We start from the raw sequence: 19,847 nt of genomic DNA, 5'->3' as shown, positions 1-19,847 counted from the left end.
ATCGCCCTGATAAAGAGTGGACCCTCACGCGAACCTCGGCCACTACGAAGTCCCTACTAAGAAACACAGAAAGAAATAATAACCATGGCAAAGAATAACAACAACGGTACTTAGCTCCACAGCAGTTCACAGAAAGGAACAAAAGCTCCAACAATCAGCTGAGCACCTCAGCAGTTCTAGGAGGATACTAAAAGTTGACCTGCACTGAAGTCAGATCTAAGTTAGATTATATAGGGCAGGGCAACTAGAGACAGGTAAGCATTGACATCACTCACCCAACGCCACACCCATCAGCTCCAGGAATAGCAGAGATACTGCTAAAACCTGATCCGGCCTGAAAACAAGGTGAAAATCCCAGAATAGCTGCAGCAACTTCTGTGCCTTGACTGGAAGTTACAGAATTTTTCCTCCATATTGTCAATTTGTCTAATTGTTCATGACTTGAATGAATTGATTCATCTGTTTTGCCAGATTTCCTGGTCTATAAAATGATACAGGACTTTCTATTTACCGATTATTTTCATAAATTTATTCAGAAGGGTATATGCGCATTGTGACAGAGAAACTCAGGCACAACTCACAACAGACAGCACAAAAACACCCGCCTATGTGTTTTTTGATCTGCATGGACAGTGCAAATTCTATGTTCTATTCTCATCCATGAAAATGGAGGGTAATAGGAGATGCAGCGTTTTTTCTACCTGGACCATGTATGTATAGACCTATAGGCTATAATTGATTTCTGTGCTGTCTGTGGAATACACAAACACCATACAGACCGAAATTACACCTGTTTGAATGGGCCCTTACTATCACAAGTCCTGCAATGCATGTTAATGACTGGGAGATCAGGTGAAGTGGCGAAATTTCAATTGAACAAATTTATTAATTTCTATTCAGGATTTGCCAGCTATTAGAAAATAATGTATTAATGAATTTGGTAAGTTCAAAATTCTATTTTCTCGACTTTAGAGAATATATGTGGGTAATAGATGAATTTTGCTCTTCCATTGTACTCTATGGCCAATAAATTGTGAATCATTTGTCGAATCAAGGACCAAAAATAACATCTCCATCAAAAGAGCAAAGTGATGACTTTTGTCATCCAAGATGAGAAGTAAGGGAGCGGCCAATGAACATATAATGTACTTGTATTGCTGATTTCTCACTGATATTTACGTGAAATAAACTATTATTTAATTTCATTGATTTCAAACAAGAACTAAAAAAACAGAAGCTACTAGACAGCAAATTTAAGGAAACATAATGTGCGATTATTTCACTGATAATAGCAGAAGGTAAGCTGTGAAGATTCTGTTACCTTCTGTGTAAAACTAGACCTCCCTTCAGGCAGGGCAAACAGGTGTTTTCTTAAATGGAAGAGAACGTGCCCAGCAGTACTGGCACAGATGCTGCCGGGATACATGTTGTCATATGATAAGCCTGCTAGTTTGAAGCTGACCTTAGACAGAGTCCCTCTTATAAGCATTATCGGCACATATGGATATTGGAACATGACTTTGTGGCCTTCTTTGGCTGCCATATTAGTCATTGATGTCAGAAATGCGTACTTTCTGTGTTAAGGCCCATTTACACGGAACGATGAGTGACAGTTTGGGTGACAGCTTTGAGCGATCATCTTTGCAGAACTCTAAGTAGCTAATTAGCTACTTAAGAGTTAATGCAGGCCAGACGGGATAACGCTGCGATAGCTCAGAGAACAAAGCAGCTGTTTTGTATATGCAAACAGCTGCATTGTTCTCAGCGCTTTCAGCTGGTGTCCCGCTGAGAACTGCTAGTGGGATACGAACTGAAAGAATACTATCAGCATCGCCCGCTGAAAAAAAATCAGCGTGCAGCGCTGATAAGAGTCATCAGTGATTTCTAGCTTGCTAGAAATCACCAATAAATGAGTAGGGCATGATGGCCGCGCATTTAGACGCAGCGAATATTGATCAAAAGATGGCTTTTTAGCTAATTTTGATTGATAATCGTTGTGCTTAAATGAGCCTTTAATAATACACCTTGTTGTAAAATAACATGGGAGATGCCGAGATTTTTTTTCTTGCTCCTTTTCACTCTAAAACCTCTCTAGCCCTGGTCATGGTGAATTAATGTTTGAGGAGGCCTCTGGGCAAAATATTTTGTTGAGGACCCCATCCTTTCCCTGGAAGCTATAACCAAGTTGACTACCTATAACTGCCATATATAAGATAGAAACTCACATATGTGTGGCCCACTCCACTGAATTCAGTTGTAGTTGTGGGATCCAAACCAGCAGCTATCTTGCACTACTGAACAGGAAGCCACACACATGCATGGTCACCTCTTCTCAGCTGAACAGGATGCCTCAGTGATCATCAGAGGAACCTCGTTTACCTTATAGATTAGGGGCCCAGAGTTGAGCAGTATATTCACTACTACTTACATTTATGACTCAACCATACGTTGCGTCTACAGTCTCCTGCCAGATATCTCTGCCTGTTTACTTTTGCAGCACAGTTCCACCTTCCATAGTAAAACAAACTTCAAGTTCCACAAAGATAATAAACCCTAGAATATTAGTGCCAGTCACATGGTTATGCTCTAAAAATTGTGTGCTGCTTTGGTTAGAAACTTCATTTCAATATTTTTTGTCTCCAAGCCTATGTTCACCTCTGCACATCCATTCGGAGCCTCCAGCACAGACCTGGCATGCAATCCCGGATGAAGCAGCGCAGCATGCTGTTATTTCGTCTGGGAAAGTTTCTGCAGGTATGCCACAAGCCAGATGGAACCCCATTATAGTCAATGGGGTCGGTCTGGGGCTGTCTGAGTCTGACACTTCCAGTTTTTCTATTTGGCTCCTGGTCAGAGCCGAACAATACTTGTCTAAATAAACTTTGTGGTTACAAACATCTACAATGGGGGTACAGTTCTTTAATCATCAACAGATGAAGCAGGCTTTAGTACTGATGGTGGCTATATTCTTCACCTCTGTACTGCACTACTGTGAATATTTCATCACGATCCTGGAGTTTCTAGCCAGTAATGCTAATTCCTGCTATCCACCTCAATCCTGAACCAGCATGGCCTGGACTTATACTACTCAGAAGTAGACCTCAACACCGGTTTTCATTTGGCCATGAAGAGAGCAGGAAAGTTACAGTTGCTGAACCATGTGCCTGGCTTTATATAACGTTAACTCCTCTCACTAGGCTAGCTTTGATTGGCTGTGTGTGTGGCCAAAAATTGGCTTATTAATGCCTAGGGCTCATTCATGCGGGTGTATTTTCTCTCCATATACAAACTGAATACGGACAGCACATGCAGCCATTAAAGTAAATTTGTGTATTCACACAGGCTTGTTATGCAGATCGATGTTGTGCATTAAAAGAAAATCGCCGCTAATCATGGACCAGAATCACCAATTAATGTCTATGGGTGCATAAAAAATTCATGGTGAACATGCATTAGTATCTGTATTCACTGTGGGGTTTTCTGTGCACCCTGTTCTCTGTGGGTTGTGACAAAACTGACATCACTTGGAGTTTCCTGCTGTTTTCTTGTGCACGTGAAAAGAAAGATGACACACATGCACATAAAAAAAGGCGCATATGCACCAAAAGCACACTATAATACATCATACTAACAGGAGGACACTTCTGTGGTACTACAGTCCAATTCCCGGATACCACATATGCAATCAATCAGGGGTGTAACTGTAGGGGATGCAGCTGCACCCGGGCCCAGGAGCCTTAGGGGGTCCATAAGGCCTCTCTTCTCTGTATAGTAAGCCTAGCAGTATGAATGCATAAGGAAAAAGGATTCAAAAACAAGTCGGCTTCTTCAACCAAAACTTCCTCTTTATTATTCCAAGGTTATAAATGAACAGACATCCCGCTGCGTGATACGTGTTCATTTTTAACCTTGGAATGATAAAGAGGAAGTTTTGGTTGAAGAAGCCAACTTGTTTTTGGATCCTTTTCTCCTATACCTTCTTAAACCGTTTGAAGCTGGCGGATTATCAGGTCAGAGCTCCAACCACTCCTGCCACACTGCTGGGACATTGCTTGAGTAGGTGAGCCATACACATTGTTTGCTTTACTAGTACTATGACTAAAGCATTATAGTTGGGGGCCCTGCTACAGAATTTGCATTGGGGCCCAGGAGCTTCAAGTTACGCCTCTGCCATCAATGATTAACAAATAAGGATCCAGCAGTGTAGAAATATGAAGCGCACCAGCAATTGGTGGATATAAATTCAGATATAATGATGTATGTAGAAAAAACGAAGATCAGGACTTTGATTTAGAAAATCAGACAACAGACAAATAAGACTGGAAAATAGCATTGACCCTGAATTATAGTCTTCATGCAGATTTTTGAGACAGAAAGAAAATGATCAAGTCAACACTTCAACCAGTCAAGCCCAACCTTCAACATCGAGAAAAACTGACCAGCCTGAATCTATCTAAAGCTGACTATTCCCATCAGAGCAAAGTCATCTGTTCCCGTCAACTATCTTATGTATACTGGGGAGTAACAACTCTCCAATAATGGCATATATTGAGGCCAAGAAGGATTAGGCATGATAGATTTGAACATGCCCCATTCTTTGTTGTCATGGGAAATATACCTCTTTTTTTATTCGGACTCTTGATCCATTTAGGAGAACCTTGAATCTTTCTTTTTATTATTAGATTGACCCAATGTTCACTATGCGAACATAACATGTTTCAAAAGTGTTAGTTGTGAACTTCTAAATCTATTTGGTTAGGAGATTGTTTAGAGGGTCACTTTGTATTTGGAGCAGATATCTAATATAAAAAAGCCTACAGGTCTCTCTCTGTCTGTCTGTCTCTGTCTTTCTCTCAGTCTCTTTCTATCTGTCTCTCATTCTGTCTCTTTCTCTATGTTTGTCTGTCTTTCTGTCTGTCTATTACTCTCTCTGTCTCTCTATCACTCTTCTTCTGTCTATCGCTCTCTCTGTCTCTCTATCTATCATTTTCTCTCTGTCTGTCTGCCTCTGTCTTTCTCTCAGTCTCTTTCTATCTGTCTCTCACTCTGTCTCTTTCTCTATGTTTGTCTGTCTTTCTGTCTGTCTCTCTCTGTCTGTCTCTCTATTCCTCTCTCTCTGTCTCACTATCTCTCTTTTTCTGTCTATCACTCTGTCATTGTCTCTCTGTCTATTGCTCTCTCTATCTCTGTCACTATCTCACTCCGTCTCTCTATTGCTCTCTCTGTCTATCTGTCTCTCTATCACTCACTCTCTCACTGTCCATCGCTCTCTGTCTCTATTGCTATCTCACTCTGTCTCTCTATCACTCTTTCTCTCACTGTCTCTCTCTCTATCGCTCTCTCTGTCTCTATTGCTCTCTCACTCTGTCTCTTTATTAGTCTCTCTCACTGTCGCTCTCTCTCTATTGCTGTCTCTTACTTTTTCTATCACTGTCTCTCTATTGCTCTCTCTGTCTATCTGTCTCTCTATCACTCTTTCTCTTACTGTCTCTCTCTGTCCATCGCTCTCTGTCTCTATTGCTATCTCACTCTGTCTCTCTATCACTCTTTCTCTCTGTCTGTCTCTCTATCGCTCTCTTTGTCTCTATCGCTCTCTCACTCTGTCTCTCTATCGCTGTCTCTCTCTCTGCCTCTCTATCACTCTTGGTTGGGCAGTGTATGGTGCAGCTTAGCAGTGTTTGCTGTGTGTCTTAGCAACACTTCACTCATTCCAGCACATGCCTGAAGGGCAGCAGCGCCGCCCATAGACTTAACATTGTAACTTTCAACTTGCCTGACAGGTTCCTGAATGTATTAAACTCACATTTGATGATTTTACGGCACCGGTGAGCATGTGTGTCATCTAATGACACCAACATTATACAGCAAAGGGGTCAAAGTGTGGTGCAAGAAAAAGCATGTAAGGTTTATTTATATTAGATAAGTCTCTGAACGTTTGACTTATTTACGTCTAAGGGTGGTGTCACAAGAGCGTGTGCATACATAGGTGCGTACATATGTGTGCACCCTTGTACACGCAAAAACACACAGGTATGCACTGTCTTCAATGGAGCCGCGGCTGATGCACACATGTCCTATTGTTGCAGGCGCACGCCTGTAAAGCACAAACATGTGAACACACCATAGGGAATGCATTGGTTCTAATAGACGCGTGTTTTGTGCGTGCGTATGCCCGCACAAAAACACACTCGTGTGAAGCCACCCTTACAGTGAGCCATATCTGAAGTGCTACATCTATGGCACTTAGTATATCCATCTAGGAATGGAAATTTGTCCGATTAGCTGATTAGGGAATGCTGGGTACGTTGAATTGTGAATTCTCTTTCGTAATCCTGGGAATAATATCAGATATTCTTTATTATGCAAATAGATATCATTAGAGACTAGTCTGTATAGGCAATATAGTGGATCAAAGCATTGGAATCCAGCACTATTTCTTGCCTATGCAGCGAAGTATTCTTTATGGGGACTGCTATAACCCAATAGTTGTTGTTACTTTCCTCGTTTTGCATATAGGGATTACGATTCTATTCTGTTATCCTAATTATCCAGTATGTATACTCTTTAGATCCTCTCATTATCTATCCCTTAGAGCAGTGGTTCCCAATGCTGTGGGAGTATGTCAGCAAGAAAAAAATTTGAGGGTGCTCGAGATGTAAATGGCGGTCCACGTGAGCGGACCCCATTAAGGCAGGTCATCATCAACATTTAGATGTTCTGTAAGTGACATAATGCACCTTACATAGATTGTGTACATAATACTTATAATAGATATAGACATTACTTACCTCTTTCATATTTCATAAAATTGTTTATGTAGAGTTCACGCAAAACTCCTTGGGCTCTGGCGTCAGACAAAACAGACCCGCACAGTAGCTAATTTACCTATAAGGTTTCTACTTCACAACGTTTTCATGTGATCCTCCAGAGCCCAAGAAGTTTTGCGCAAGCTATACCTATCTGCTTTGTGGTAGGCTTTGTTCATGTGCAAGTTTTTACATGTTTTCATACCAGCAGCAACGCATTGCTGTTGCTTATCCTGCATTATTGAATATCGCAAGAAAGTGCATGAAAGCTTTTCCATCTTCATACCCCGTTGGAAGGGGTTTTAGCGTCAATCTTCTTACGAAAAAAGAAATCGATTGCAAATTACTGGAGGTGGAGATCTGAGAATACACCTCACTAATGTGAAGCCAAATATTGAACAGTTGCTATCAGAGCATCAGGCTCTGCATTAACAGCATTATCTGTGTATTCATTTTATGTAAGAATTTTATTATTTGTTTCGTCTCAAATCCAATTATTTACCTGCATTTTGTGTCTTTTCAATAAAGATCTGAATAAAAATTGTACGTTTTTCTTTTTTTTTTTACAGTTGTCCATGCTACAAAAACCCTATCTAAGTGAGCAGCACTGTGTCAGCTGGGAAAAACCCATTTGACTTTAATAAATTAAAGAAAATTTTACATTAGGCCAGATGCACACAGCCGGATTTGCATTGCAGAATCCAGAGTGGGCGCCTGCCTCTGGATTCCGCAGCAAATACCGCCCATAACACGCTTTTTCCTGCACACAACTGGAAATCAATTGCAATTCGTGGAGAAAAAAATCATAGCATATTGTATTTTTAAACAGATTCTGCAAGGATGGCTTCCATTGAAGTCAAAAGAAACCGTCCAACCCGCAGCCCTTCCAGAAATAACGTTTCAGAAGGGTCGCGGATTCCACGTCATCGCTAGGTGATAATGCAGGAAAAGCTGGGGTGTTAAGGTTTTGCATCTGGGACCTGTAGTTCTACAGGTTTCCTTGTGCACACCTTCACAGGTAGGGGTTAATGGAGCTGGCTGGGTCTGGTATTCTCCACCAGCCAATCCCCCTTGTCTGCAGCAGATAAATACCAGCAAACTCTTGTGAGAGATTGCTGGTCAATTTGTGCTTCCCTGTATCTTTGTGTAATCCCACTCAGAGCTGGTGTGCATGCTTGTCTGTAGTGTCCCTCTCTCCACCCCTGAAGACGGTCTGGACACCTACTGTCCCTCCTCACCTTGCATTCTGGGGTGCGTGCATTGTGTAGTGTGTGGTACAGTGACCACACAAGTGCAGGCGGCTCGCAGGTTTTCCCTTTCCCTGATTAGTAAGGGACAGGAGTCCTTCCATCATTGCCTGGAGAGGTAGAATTAGTCAGAGAAAATACTATATAAGTGTGTTTGCGGGTTTTAAATGGAAACGCATGCGTCCGTTCGTAGGAGTGGTGCTTTAGTGCATCCAGCAGACATAACATAATGAGCAGCCTTACCATTTGCTGCAGACCCCTGTGCGGTATGTACCAGTATTATTATTCCTTTCTTCTGCTGACTGCCTGGTGTCTGCACTAGACCCATACGGATAAGTCCTGTGTACGCTGTCAGCAGGAGGGGCTTCCATCCTTTTTTCCTCTGGGCTGTGCACTCTTTCTGCAGACGTCTGTGACTGAGGTTGGTTGTGAAAGGTGCAGAGGTTCTGCTTAGACTTGTACATTAATTTACTCTGTCCCATTTTTCCCTTATTTGCCTTGGTGTCAGGACATTTATAGATAAATCCTATACACGTGTGTGGTTTGGAGTAATTGGGAACAATTTTTATGCCCAAAGGGTCCAGAGGCCCTTTTTTGAAAGGGGAGATACTGTAAAGGTTGTGCATCTAGGACCTGTGGTTCTACAGGTTTTCTTGTGCACACATTCACAGGTAGGGGTAATGGAGCTGTCTGGGTGTGGTATTCTCCACCAGCTAATCCCCCTGGTCTGTGGCAGGTAATTACCAGCAAACTCTTGGGAGAGATTGCTGGTCATTTTAGTGCTTGATGTATGCTTGTCTTTGTGTCCCTCTCTCCTCCCCTGAAGATGGTCTGGGCACCTGCTGTCCCTCCGTCCTTGCTTTCTGGGGTGCGTGCGTTGAGTAGTGTGTGGTACGGTGACCACACAGGTTTCTCCCTATCCCTGGGCAGCTGCGGCCTCCAGACATCTTTTGTCTTGTGTGTGTGTCAGATGGGTGATGCCTGACACTGTTCCCTATGTCAGCACAGTGGCTGACTCTCTATTTCCCTGGTGTGAATACACTTGGACTGGCTATGGTTTTCCATCTGTATGCATGTGAGCTCTGGGTGGGGTTCCTGTTCACACCAACACAACCATGTGTGTTGGTGTGAACAGCAACGTGTTATGTCTGTGCAACTGGCCAGACATATTCTCTATGTGCAGTCCTGTTCTTTGTTCAGTGAGTATGAACAGTATCATGTCCTGATTGTTTTGGTGCATCTCTCCAGGTACCTGATCAGGGATAGCTAGGTCCCAGATGAAGACAGTGGGGCCAACCTTATCAGGACGATTACCCTGCTTTTAGGCAGGGGTGCCCCACTTTCCCTGATTAGTAAGGGACAGGGGTCCTTCCATCTTGTCAGTAGAGGTGCAATTGGTCTATGCAACAAATGATGAGAGTTGTTGCGGTTTTAAATGGGCACGTTTGCGTCCGTCCTGAGGGGGGTGCCTTAGTGTGGCCAGCGGACTTAACATGGGGTTTAAGAAAAAAGAACCCGGACTGTGCAGTACAGAAAAGAAGAAGAAATTACATGCTTGTACAGATGCTGGCAGGGTACAGCGTCAGATTCCGTTGAGGGCTCCCACATGCGGAATCCGACCCGGTCGTGTGCACCCGGCTTAGGCAGGTAGGGGGTCTATGGAAAACAAAAATATCGGCAAGTGGTCTATGGGGCAAAAAAGTTTGGGAACCTCTGCCTTTGGCTGCCTGTCCATGGTCGATATGTCACTGCGTTATCCACGGCGATAATCTGACCATGGGTAACACAGTGAATGCTTTCCATAGGCTAACTATGGAAAGCACAGCTCAACGCCCATGAGCAGAGAATCATAGCGATTCACCACTTGTAGGATCAAAATCGCGGCATGCTGCAATTTGCCACGATTCTCCGTGGTGAGCCTATCTATTAGATAGGCTCATTGCAGAGACCTGTCAGTGCTTCCCCCTCCTTCCCCGTGGCAGAATATCGCTAGCGATATTCCATCACAGCCGTTGACAGGCAGCCTTAGAAGATCGCTTCTCATTTGGATTGTGGGGATAGTCACTAGTCATTTATTTGTTAGTCCTAGCTCTTATTGTTTTTATATTTACATTAATAAAAGTTACATTTTGTATCATAGGGTTCTTTTTCTGTGAAGGGCATTTATACTTGTTAGATCCTTCTGCCTCTGTGATTTCTGAGCTAAAGTAAAAGGATTTTTTTTAAATAACATACCTATATAAAGTTTGGAAAATGCCTCAATAATTAGACTAATCACAGAAACGTATTTACACATTCTTTATTATTCACATCTATCAGGCTAACACATTTGTGGAGCCCCCACTAAATATCAGCATTTGTCTTCCCTACGTTTGGCACCATTACATTTTGCTAACGTTAGGTTTAATTAGGGAAGAACCAAGCATTACATTCCTCCCTGGCCTTACACAAATCTATTGTAGGTTTCCTTAACAAACGTGACATAAATGACTTTGTTGTGAAAAATATCTACACATATACAGTATTTGAACAGTGAAGCGCCTCGGGGGATTCGTAAATGTCACTTCTGTTTCTGAAAGCACTCTGCAAATGTTGACCAGAGGTACATGCATTTTTTATGTATTGTAATCTAAAACTTATTTTTACAAGAATTGCTAACGGTTATACTATCCCGCTGTGAAAGCCAATACAACAGGAACATCTAATTAGCCAGCTACCTGATAGCCTTGCCTATGGACAAAGGCATGCATCTTCAAGAAGTCGGAGTCTTAGAGATGGCCACATGGACAAACGATAGCCTTCCAAAATGCAAACAACTGACGAATATTGTCTGTCTGAATTAAATCCACTAAAACATATGGAAGCAAGCTATAATTAATATAAAAAACATGAAGAACTTATCAGAGAGCTGCTATTCAATCTATCAAGTTGGACTGGTCTGTCTTCAAATACTGAACTACTACTTTTAATTATTATACTATTATGAAATGATAAGTCTTGACAAGTCTGATTACACTAATACATGAGGAATGGTTCATGTACAGAAAGTATACCAGACCATGGAAGTTAATCCATTTGCAAAGAGGGTGTCATTTAGCGGGATCACTAGGGCATTATCATGCATCACATCCAAGATTTTGTTAAAATGCCAGACATTTGAATGCTCCCCTTCCCCAGTTTTGTCCTTCCTGGTCAGACCCATTTTTCAAATCTGATGCATCACTTTAAGTGGTAATAACATTGGAATGCTTTTACTTATGCAAGTGATTCTGAGGGTGTTTTTGTGACACAATGTACTTTATGCTATTGGTGAATTTGTGTGAAAACATTTTTGTGGTTATTTTGTAAAACAAATCCTGAATTCACAAAATGTTTGAAAAAAATTGCAATTTTTAGAACTTTAACTCTTACCAATCCAATGTCGGGCCTGCCCCGCCATGATCATTTTCCTCCACAGCTCCGATGTCAGGACAGGCCCGACACTGCAGTGCAGCCACATCGGGTGCAGATACACTCCTGCACTGGTCCTCATTGAGGACCCCCCGAGGAGAAGGCAGAAAGGGTTTTTAACTAGAGATGAGCGAACGTACTCGTTTAGGGCTATCTCGCAATCGAGCATCGCTTTTTTCGAGTAACTGCCTACTCGGGTGAAAAGATTCGGGAGGCCGGGGGGCAGCGTAGTGGAGCGGAGGGTAGCAGTGGGGAACAGGGAGGAGCTCTCTCTCTAACCCCCCCCCCCACTCCCCTCTGCAACCCCCCGCTCACCCCCGGCGCCCCCCGAATCTTTTCACCCGAGTAAGCAGTTACTCGAAAAAAGCAATGCTCGATTGCAAAATAGCCCTAAACGAGTATGTTCGCTCATCTCTATTTTTAACCCTTTCTGCCGCCTTCTTTACACATTAGATAGTGCTCAATTAGCACTATGTAATACACAGAGATTCTGGCCGGCGATCATGTGACCGCCGGTGTCACCTGACCCCCAGCGGTCACATGAACGCTAAGCCGGGAGGCTGAAGGGAGAATGCGGAAGTAATACTTCCGCATTCCGCCCAGCGATCATGTGGCCGCTCGGTGTCACCTGACCCCAGCTGTCACATGATCGCCGAGCCGGGAGGCAGAAAGGAGAATCACCTCCAATGGTGATGTGACCGCCGGCACCCTCCTGAACTCTGTCAGATCAGGAGGGTGAAGGGAAAATGTATTTTTTCTCCTCCATTCTCCCCAGCTCCAATTTATTTGGAGCTGGGGAGAACGGATGAGAAAAAAATAAATGGATTGGAAAGGGTTAAATGTTTCCACTTGTGACATGGAATCATGCCATGCAAATAACCTTTTCCATAAGTGGACTGTATGCTGGTACCATTTTGAAAGTGTGTGAGTATATAATTGTGATTTTTTAATTGCGTATTTTAGGAGCTGAGGTGTACAGTAAACTGTGACTCTAAAATTGCTTTTTATTTTCTTTACATGCCGTTGGCCTTGTGGTATAAATGATGTTATCATTATTATGTGGGCCATACAGAATCCAGTGATAGCAAATTTATACTGTTTTTTTTTTTAGATTTTACTACTTTAGGACAATAAAAGCATTTTTCATAGAGATTCTTTTTTTGCATCTCCAGGCAGACACGGGTGTCACTCTGCTCCTTCTGTATGAATGTACTCTTTTCTTCAATTTTCTATCAGCACTGCACTAGTTAACCTTGCTCAGTGTTTACAGCCTACCTGCAGCTTAATTGGTAAGCAACTCCCTATTTTTCAATCAATGCTCACTACAATTCGAGCTGTTGTCTCACCAGTTTTCTACTGACTGCGCTAAAGTGACTTTTATGATGTCTCACCTCTCCATACAGGCATTGGCCTGGGTGAACACTGTCTGAGACAGAGACGATCCTATGGTTAATGACCTAAGTATAATTGTGGAGATATTTCGGAGGGTGGTTGATGAGCCTGGTCATACTATTTTGGCTTCCTCCTCCCTGCTACGTCTACCTCAGGGTAGTGTCACCGTGGGGCAATACGCCATTAAGTTTAGAACCCTGGCCTCGGATTTGGGTTGGAACAATGAGGCCATGGTAGTAGCATTCTGGGAGGGCTTGGAAGGTTGCACCAAAGATGAATTGGCTGGCCAGGAGATTCCGACTTCCCTGGATGCCTTGATCTCCCTGGCCATGAGAATTGATCTTCCGTTCCAGGAGAGGACCAAGGAGTCTACCCAGGAGAAGAGGTCGATCTGCCTGGCACCCAAGTACAAGAGAACGCTTTTTGCCCCGCCTACTACCTTCTTGTCTAGTGACCCTGAGCCCATACAGGTTGATCGGCTCAAATTAACTGAGAAGGGGCGCATACACAGACACTCTAAAAAGCTGTGCATCTACTGCGGATTTCAGGTCATCATGTCGGTATCTGTCCTAGGTACAGACCAGTCCTCTCCAAGACTTTATCTACTTGTGATGTTGTCCATCTCCAGCATGCAGTTCTTTGTGTCTGCCTGTCTGGATTGGCATGAAATTTCATGCATCAGACCTTGGTGAACCACTACCAGATTCCTACCCGATGGCTGGAGATACCTCTGGTGGTGATAACTGTGAGTGGAGGTAACCTTTACGAGACCATTCAGTTTTTCACAGTGCCACTGGATCTGAAAGAAGGCACTCTCCAAGAGAATATTTCCTTGCTAGTTCTTCTGAGATCCATCAGTACCCTGTTACCAGGCCTGCAAAATCCCACCTTGAATTGGAGCTCTGGGAGTGTGTTACATTGGGAGTTATCCTGCTTTTCTAAGTGCCTGCTTCCAATACAACCTGTTTGTCACCCCTCGGTGCCTCAGAACCTCCAGGGTCTGCCAGAGATTTCTTTGTCATTACAGTATCCTGCAAAGGTGACACAGAAACCCCTGGTCAGCCACGACAATGCTTTTTCTCCTCTCCGCTAACCGAAAAGAAAGCAACGACTTGACGATGTCAAGCATTGATAGAGTTGTGGATGGCTTGGCTCTAGACGGGGTTCTGTCTTTAGGTGGACATTTCAAAGCCAGTTACGTTAGTTCTTAACAACAAGCCGTGAACCTTCTCCAGAATAGGTCCACTGTAGAGAATAGTAGCATTGAGCTTCTTCAAGATCTTACTTCATACTCAGAGTACGCAATTTCTGATGATATTTGTAAATCCATAGCCCCAGGAGATGAAGCCAGAGCTCATGGATCCAGGGGCAGGAGGTGGTGTTAGGTCTGCTACCTGTGTCTGCCGCCCTCTTGCTGTTCCAGGCAGACGCGTGGGTCACTTTGCTTCTTCTATATGAATGTACTCTTTTCTTCCACTTTCTATCAGCACTGCACTAGTTAACCCCGCTCAGTGCTTACAGCCCAGCTGCAGCTTAATTGGTAATTACCTCCATATTTAGCTGAGCTGGGAATCCTCCATCTTTGCCTTAGTATTGCTGTGTGTTTGTCTCAGACACCCAGCACATCGATATTATTGTATCTTGACTCCACCAAGAAGTACTGGTGATGCCCCCTGTATGTAATTGGCTAGACAGCTGGCTGGGCTGCAGGTCATGGCAGCTTAGTAACATTGAGCTCAGAGCTGCATTTATTTTAAATGCAGACAGCGGCCCCAGCTGAAGTCGCACATCCGCCAGTGCAAGCGCCTTCCCCGCTTCCGCTGCCCCAGAAGGCGGCACCCCCCTCTGTGTTTACGCACAGAGTGAGGTCAGCAGCAGGGAGGCCACGCCGCCGTGAAGAATCTTTCCAGCGGCGGCCGACAAGCTGCCCCCACCCCACATGTAAGTTTAACATCGACGGCAGCACCAGGGAGTCCACAGCGCAGGGAAGACAGTGACAGCCGCCGACCCGCAGACTGCAGGACCACTGCAGGGAGACCTCTGTGGCGCTGGACACATATGCTGACATGCGTACCCCATACACTGCAGTAGGACAGCAGGGAGGCAACAGCGACTGGGGACTGTCAGTAATAGGCAGCGTCCGCAGACATCAGGAGGACAGCAGGGAGGGCACAGTGCCAGGGGATAGGCGGGTAGCACTTGCTAACATGCCACGGCACTTCAGGCAGAAATCCACTGTGGCAGCTTCTAGGACCTTCAGCTATTCAGCCAATCAGAAGCTAGGGGTGTGCAGGGGCTTTCCTCTATGAAAGCCCTGTCAAACCCCTAACTTCCGGTGGTGTCAAGATACAGTAATACCCAGCACATCCAGGTCACCTGTCTCAGACTGTTTTGTCTGTTTGATCCTGTATCTGTTTTATCTGTATGTTATTTGCCTTGTGCTTTACCCTGTGTACGTTTCTCCATTTCCTTCCAGTCTGTGCATTGTTCCCATCTCTGTGGTAAGTCGGTCCTGTGTGCCCTGTGTTTAGCACATCATCCCTGGGTCCTGTCAGGCATAGTTAGCCCTGAGGTTTCAGCACGGGGCTGTTCTTCCTAGGATGCCTACCCTGCTTTTAGGCAGGGGTCTTTCCATCCTCCTCATCAGTTAAGAGCAAGATTCCCCTCTGAGATTGCTTTGCAGCATTACTTCTGACCTCTGGGGTCAGCTGCCAGCCACACCAGGTGACCGATGTATATGCTTATACTCACATTTTTGTTTTCCTTATTCAAATTTTGCCAAAGCTGAATAAAAACTGTGTTTCAAAAAAACAAAACAAAGACAGGCTGATTGGTTAGCTCAGTGGGTCCACTTTCGCTATCCGTAATGGTGTTCATTTGTACCATCTTGAGGTGCATACAACTTTTTGATCGCTTTTTATTTCATTTTTTGTGAGGCAGGATGATCAAAATCAGCAATTCTTTTAAGCGGCATTAGCCATATAGGATAAAGAACATATGTTATAGTACCAATCATTACAAATGTGTCTATACCAAATTAGCATTTTTTTTATTTGCATTTTTCTAATAGTGTTTTATTGGAAAAATTGCGTTCTTCAGATTTATTTTTCCAGGGGACGGGTTTACACATGAACAATTTTTTACCGTTTCTTTTTTTTTTTTTAGGACGTTTTGGACTTGAAGATGCGATCCTTTTTATTACCAAGGTCATATACTAAAATATTTATGTAGTGCAGGGCATTATCTGACATTATCACGTTCAGCACTTACAGCAAGTTCTATTACTGTCAGTGAAAACAGTGACCCTCACCGGTATATAGGAGACCCAGAGGACATGATTCATTCTCTGCTTGCGATGGCAACTGATTGGTACTCTGTAATCGGATCAAAGAAATACCAATGGGGTAAAGTAGGGGGCTCTCTTCAAACCCTCTAGATACCACTCTTTGCATTGATATCAGCATCCAAAGGCTTAAATTGCTGGGATTGGAGCTAACTGCATTCCGGTGGTTGTAGTGGGACTGTAACTGTAAGTTACAGCCACGATCCCACTCCAGTTACTGGATGCTCACTTTCTGAGGTCTGTGGTAGTCAGTGTCGTAAATGTACAACATGATGTAGGAACTATAGGACCACTGGGCCGAACATGTAGGGTGCAGGTCAGGAAAGGGTTATAGTTAAACCTCCACATTGCCCACATAAACATATAAAAATTGAGCAGTATAATAGGGTGACCTGACAAACTGCACACCTGTTCCCAGGCCAACTACTCTCTGCAAATGACCAGGTAAATTAAACACTTGCTACTAGATTCTCGGCAGATTATTGCTCATTATTTGCAGTTCCATTGGTGGGATACCACCATGTGATTGACTAATTTTTGGGAGAGCCTACTAACCAAAAAGAGATTGTATGAAGCAGACAACTTCTTTAAATAGGGTTGACTCATCAGAAACAACCCCCATTCAGCTTAGAGATGCCCTTTAACGTTATCAACTGGGACAATGTCATCAAAAAAAAGTACAGACAGAAAATGGGAACTAAAAAGGTTAGGAATAGGAGAAAACCAGTGTGGCTCAATAAATATGTAAATTGGGCAATAAAGAACAAACAGAAAGTATTTAATTACAAAACAGGAAGGCAGGAAAAATCTAGAAAGAAAAAAAATATTTAAAAAAGCAAATAAGAGCAGCAAAAGTAAAGACAGAGGAACTCATTGCCAAGGAGAGTAAATAACCTTAAGCTGTTCTTCAACTACATAAATAGTAAAAAGATTAAAACTGAAAATGTTGACCCTTTAAAAAATAATGTTGGGAAAATTGTAGTGGGTGAGGAGGAGAAAGCAAATCTAGTAAATAGTATTTTCTCAAGTGAAAATGACATATCAGGTGAAATGCAGTGTTATAAAGTAAACTCTCCAGTATAACCAAGGAGGAAGTGCAGAGCCGGCTTAAAAAGATTAAACTAGAGAAATCGCTAGGTCCTAATAGCATACAACCCCAGGTTCTACGGGAGTTAAAGGGGTTGTCCCGAGAAAGCAAGTGGGGGGTAAGCACTTCTGTATGGCCATATTAATGCACTTTGTAATATACATCGTGCATTAAATATGAGCCATACAGAAGTTATTCACTTACCTGCTCCGTTGCTGGCGTCCCCGTCTCCATGGTGCCATCTAATTTCAGCGTCTAATCTCCCGATTAGACGCGCTTGCGCAGAAGGGTCTTCTCCCTTCTCTTGGGTCTCGGCACGAGCAGCGTTCTGGCTCCGCCCCCTTCTACGCGTCATCGTGTAGCTCCGCCCCGTCACGTGTGCTGATTCCAGCCAATCAGGAGGCTGGAATCGGCAATGGACCGCACAGAGCCCACGGTGCACCATGGGAGAAGACCCGCGGTGCATCGTGGGTGAAGATCCCGGCGGCCATCTTGGTAAGGTAAGTAAGAAGTCGCCGCAGAGCGGGGATTCGGGTAAGTACTAAACTTTTTTTTTTTTTTAACCCATCCCTTGTGTTGGTCTCGCGCCGAACGGGGGGCCTATTGAAAAAAAAAAAAAAAGCCGTTTCGGCGCGGGACAACCCCTTTAAGTAATGTGATAAACACACCATTGTTTCGTATATTCAAGGACTCTATAGTGACAGAATCTGTTCCAATGCATTGGCGCATAGCAAATATGGTGCGAATATTCAAATGCTGAGATCAATAGATTTCTAATAGATGTGCCAGACTTCCCCCTCTCCAATCCATGCTGCAGCCGAGCTCTTTTTCTTGGCCGCTACTTGGAAGCTTCTGCCCTATTCCAGTCATTGCATTGGCTGCCCATCAAATACAGAATCCAATTCAAACTCACTACCCTCATTCACAAAGCTCTCCATAGCACTGCGCCACCCTATATTGCATCCCTCATCTCAATTCACCACCCAGCCTGCACCCTCTGTTCTGCTTACGAAATTAGATTAAGCGCCCCTTTAATTCTAACCTCTCTTTCCCGCCTCCAAGACTTCTCCAGAGCAGCAACAGTCCTCTGTAACGCACTACCCCAAACTATCCATGTAATCCCTGACGCACATAATTTCAGGCGTGCTCTTCAGGGAGGCATATCATCTCCTAAACCAAGCCTCTTTGTACTCCCCCTGATAACATGCTCCCTGTGCTACCGATTACAATCCCTGCTAGCCGCCATCAACCACCCAGCTATCATATTGATTTGGCCACTATATGGCTGAATTTGAGCATTGTCTATATGTATAGCATCCCTCACTCTCCATCTCGCCTTACCGTGCACATCTCCAACCATTTACCTTCTGTATCACCCCATTATTTGTAGTATGTAAGCTCGTTGGAGCAGGTCTCTCACCCCTACTGTCTCCATCAGCTGATTACTACATGTAACTGTGGTCTTGTTTCTGTTGCCCCTGTTTTGTAAGCGCTGTGGAATATGTTTGCACTATATAAAGATTATTATTATAGATGCTATCCTGGAGTACCTTAATGAAAATAGCTGTAGAACTCCATATCAGTATGTTTTTTTTTCCGTTTTTTAGGGGTTGCCTCTGACAAACCAATTTGATCAGATTGTATGTGAAGGTAACTTCTAGACTGGACTGGGGACAGTCATTCGTTCTTATATGTCTTGACTTTTCCCAAAAGTGTTTTATACTGTACAACATAAAAGGTTGGTATATAAAATGACAATGCCTGGTCTGGGTGAGAATGTGCGTATGTGGGCAACTAAGTGGTCCAGTGATAGAACCAATTAGGTTCAGATAGGTGGTTATTAATGGTACATATTCTGATTGGGTCACCATTACTAATTGGGTAACACAGGGGTCAGTTTTAGCCCCTATTCTTTTAAATATATTAATGACCCTGTAGAAGGATTGCATGGTGCAGTATCAATATTTGCAGATGATACAAAACTATGTTAAGTAATTACAAGACAGGACACTATATGGTTGCAAATGCACCTAGATAAGTTGGGAACTTGGGCAAAAAAGTAGCACATGTGGTTTAACATTGATAAATGTAAGATTATGTACATTGGTAGAGGAAATACATAAATATATGTCACCATTACACACTAAATGGGAAATCACTGGGTACAACTGACAAGAGATTTTAGTTAACTGTAAGCTTAACTGGAAAAACCAGTGTCAGGCAGCTGCTGCCAAGGCAAATAGGATCATGGGGTGTATCAAAAGAGGGTTAGGGTCACATGATGAGAACATTGTTCTTCCTCTTTACAAGTCTTTACAAAAGTGGGCAACTAAATTAATAAATGGAATGGGCAGACAATACACAGAGAGGTTATTATATACGTTAGAAAAACCGTCTGAGGGGCGATCTAGTAACTAGTATGTATAAATATATCAGGGGACAATACAGAGATTCCTCCCACCATCTATTTATACCAAGGACTGTGACAGTAACAAGGCAGCATACTCTACGTCTAGAGGAAA

Source organism: Eleutherodactylus coqui, chromosome 1 (genome assembly GCF_035609145.1).
Source record: "Eleutherodactylus coqui strain aEleCoq1 chromosome 1, aEleCoq1.hap1, whole genome shotgun sequence".
Taxonomy (NCBI): domain Eukaryota; kingdom Metazoa; phylum Chordata; class Amphibia; order Anura; family Eleutherodactylidae; genus Eleutherodactylus; species Eleutherodactylus coqui.
The sequence above is the reverse complement of the archived record's forward strand: the minus strand, read 5'-3'. Positions refer to the sequence as shown.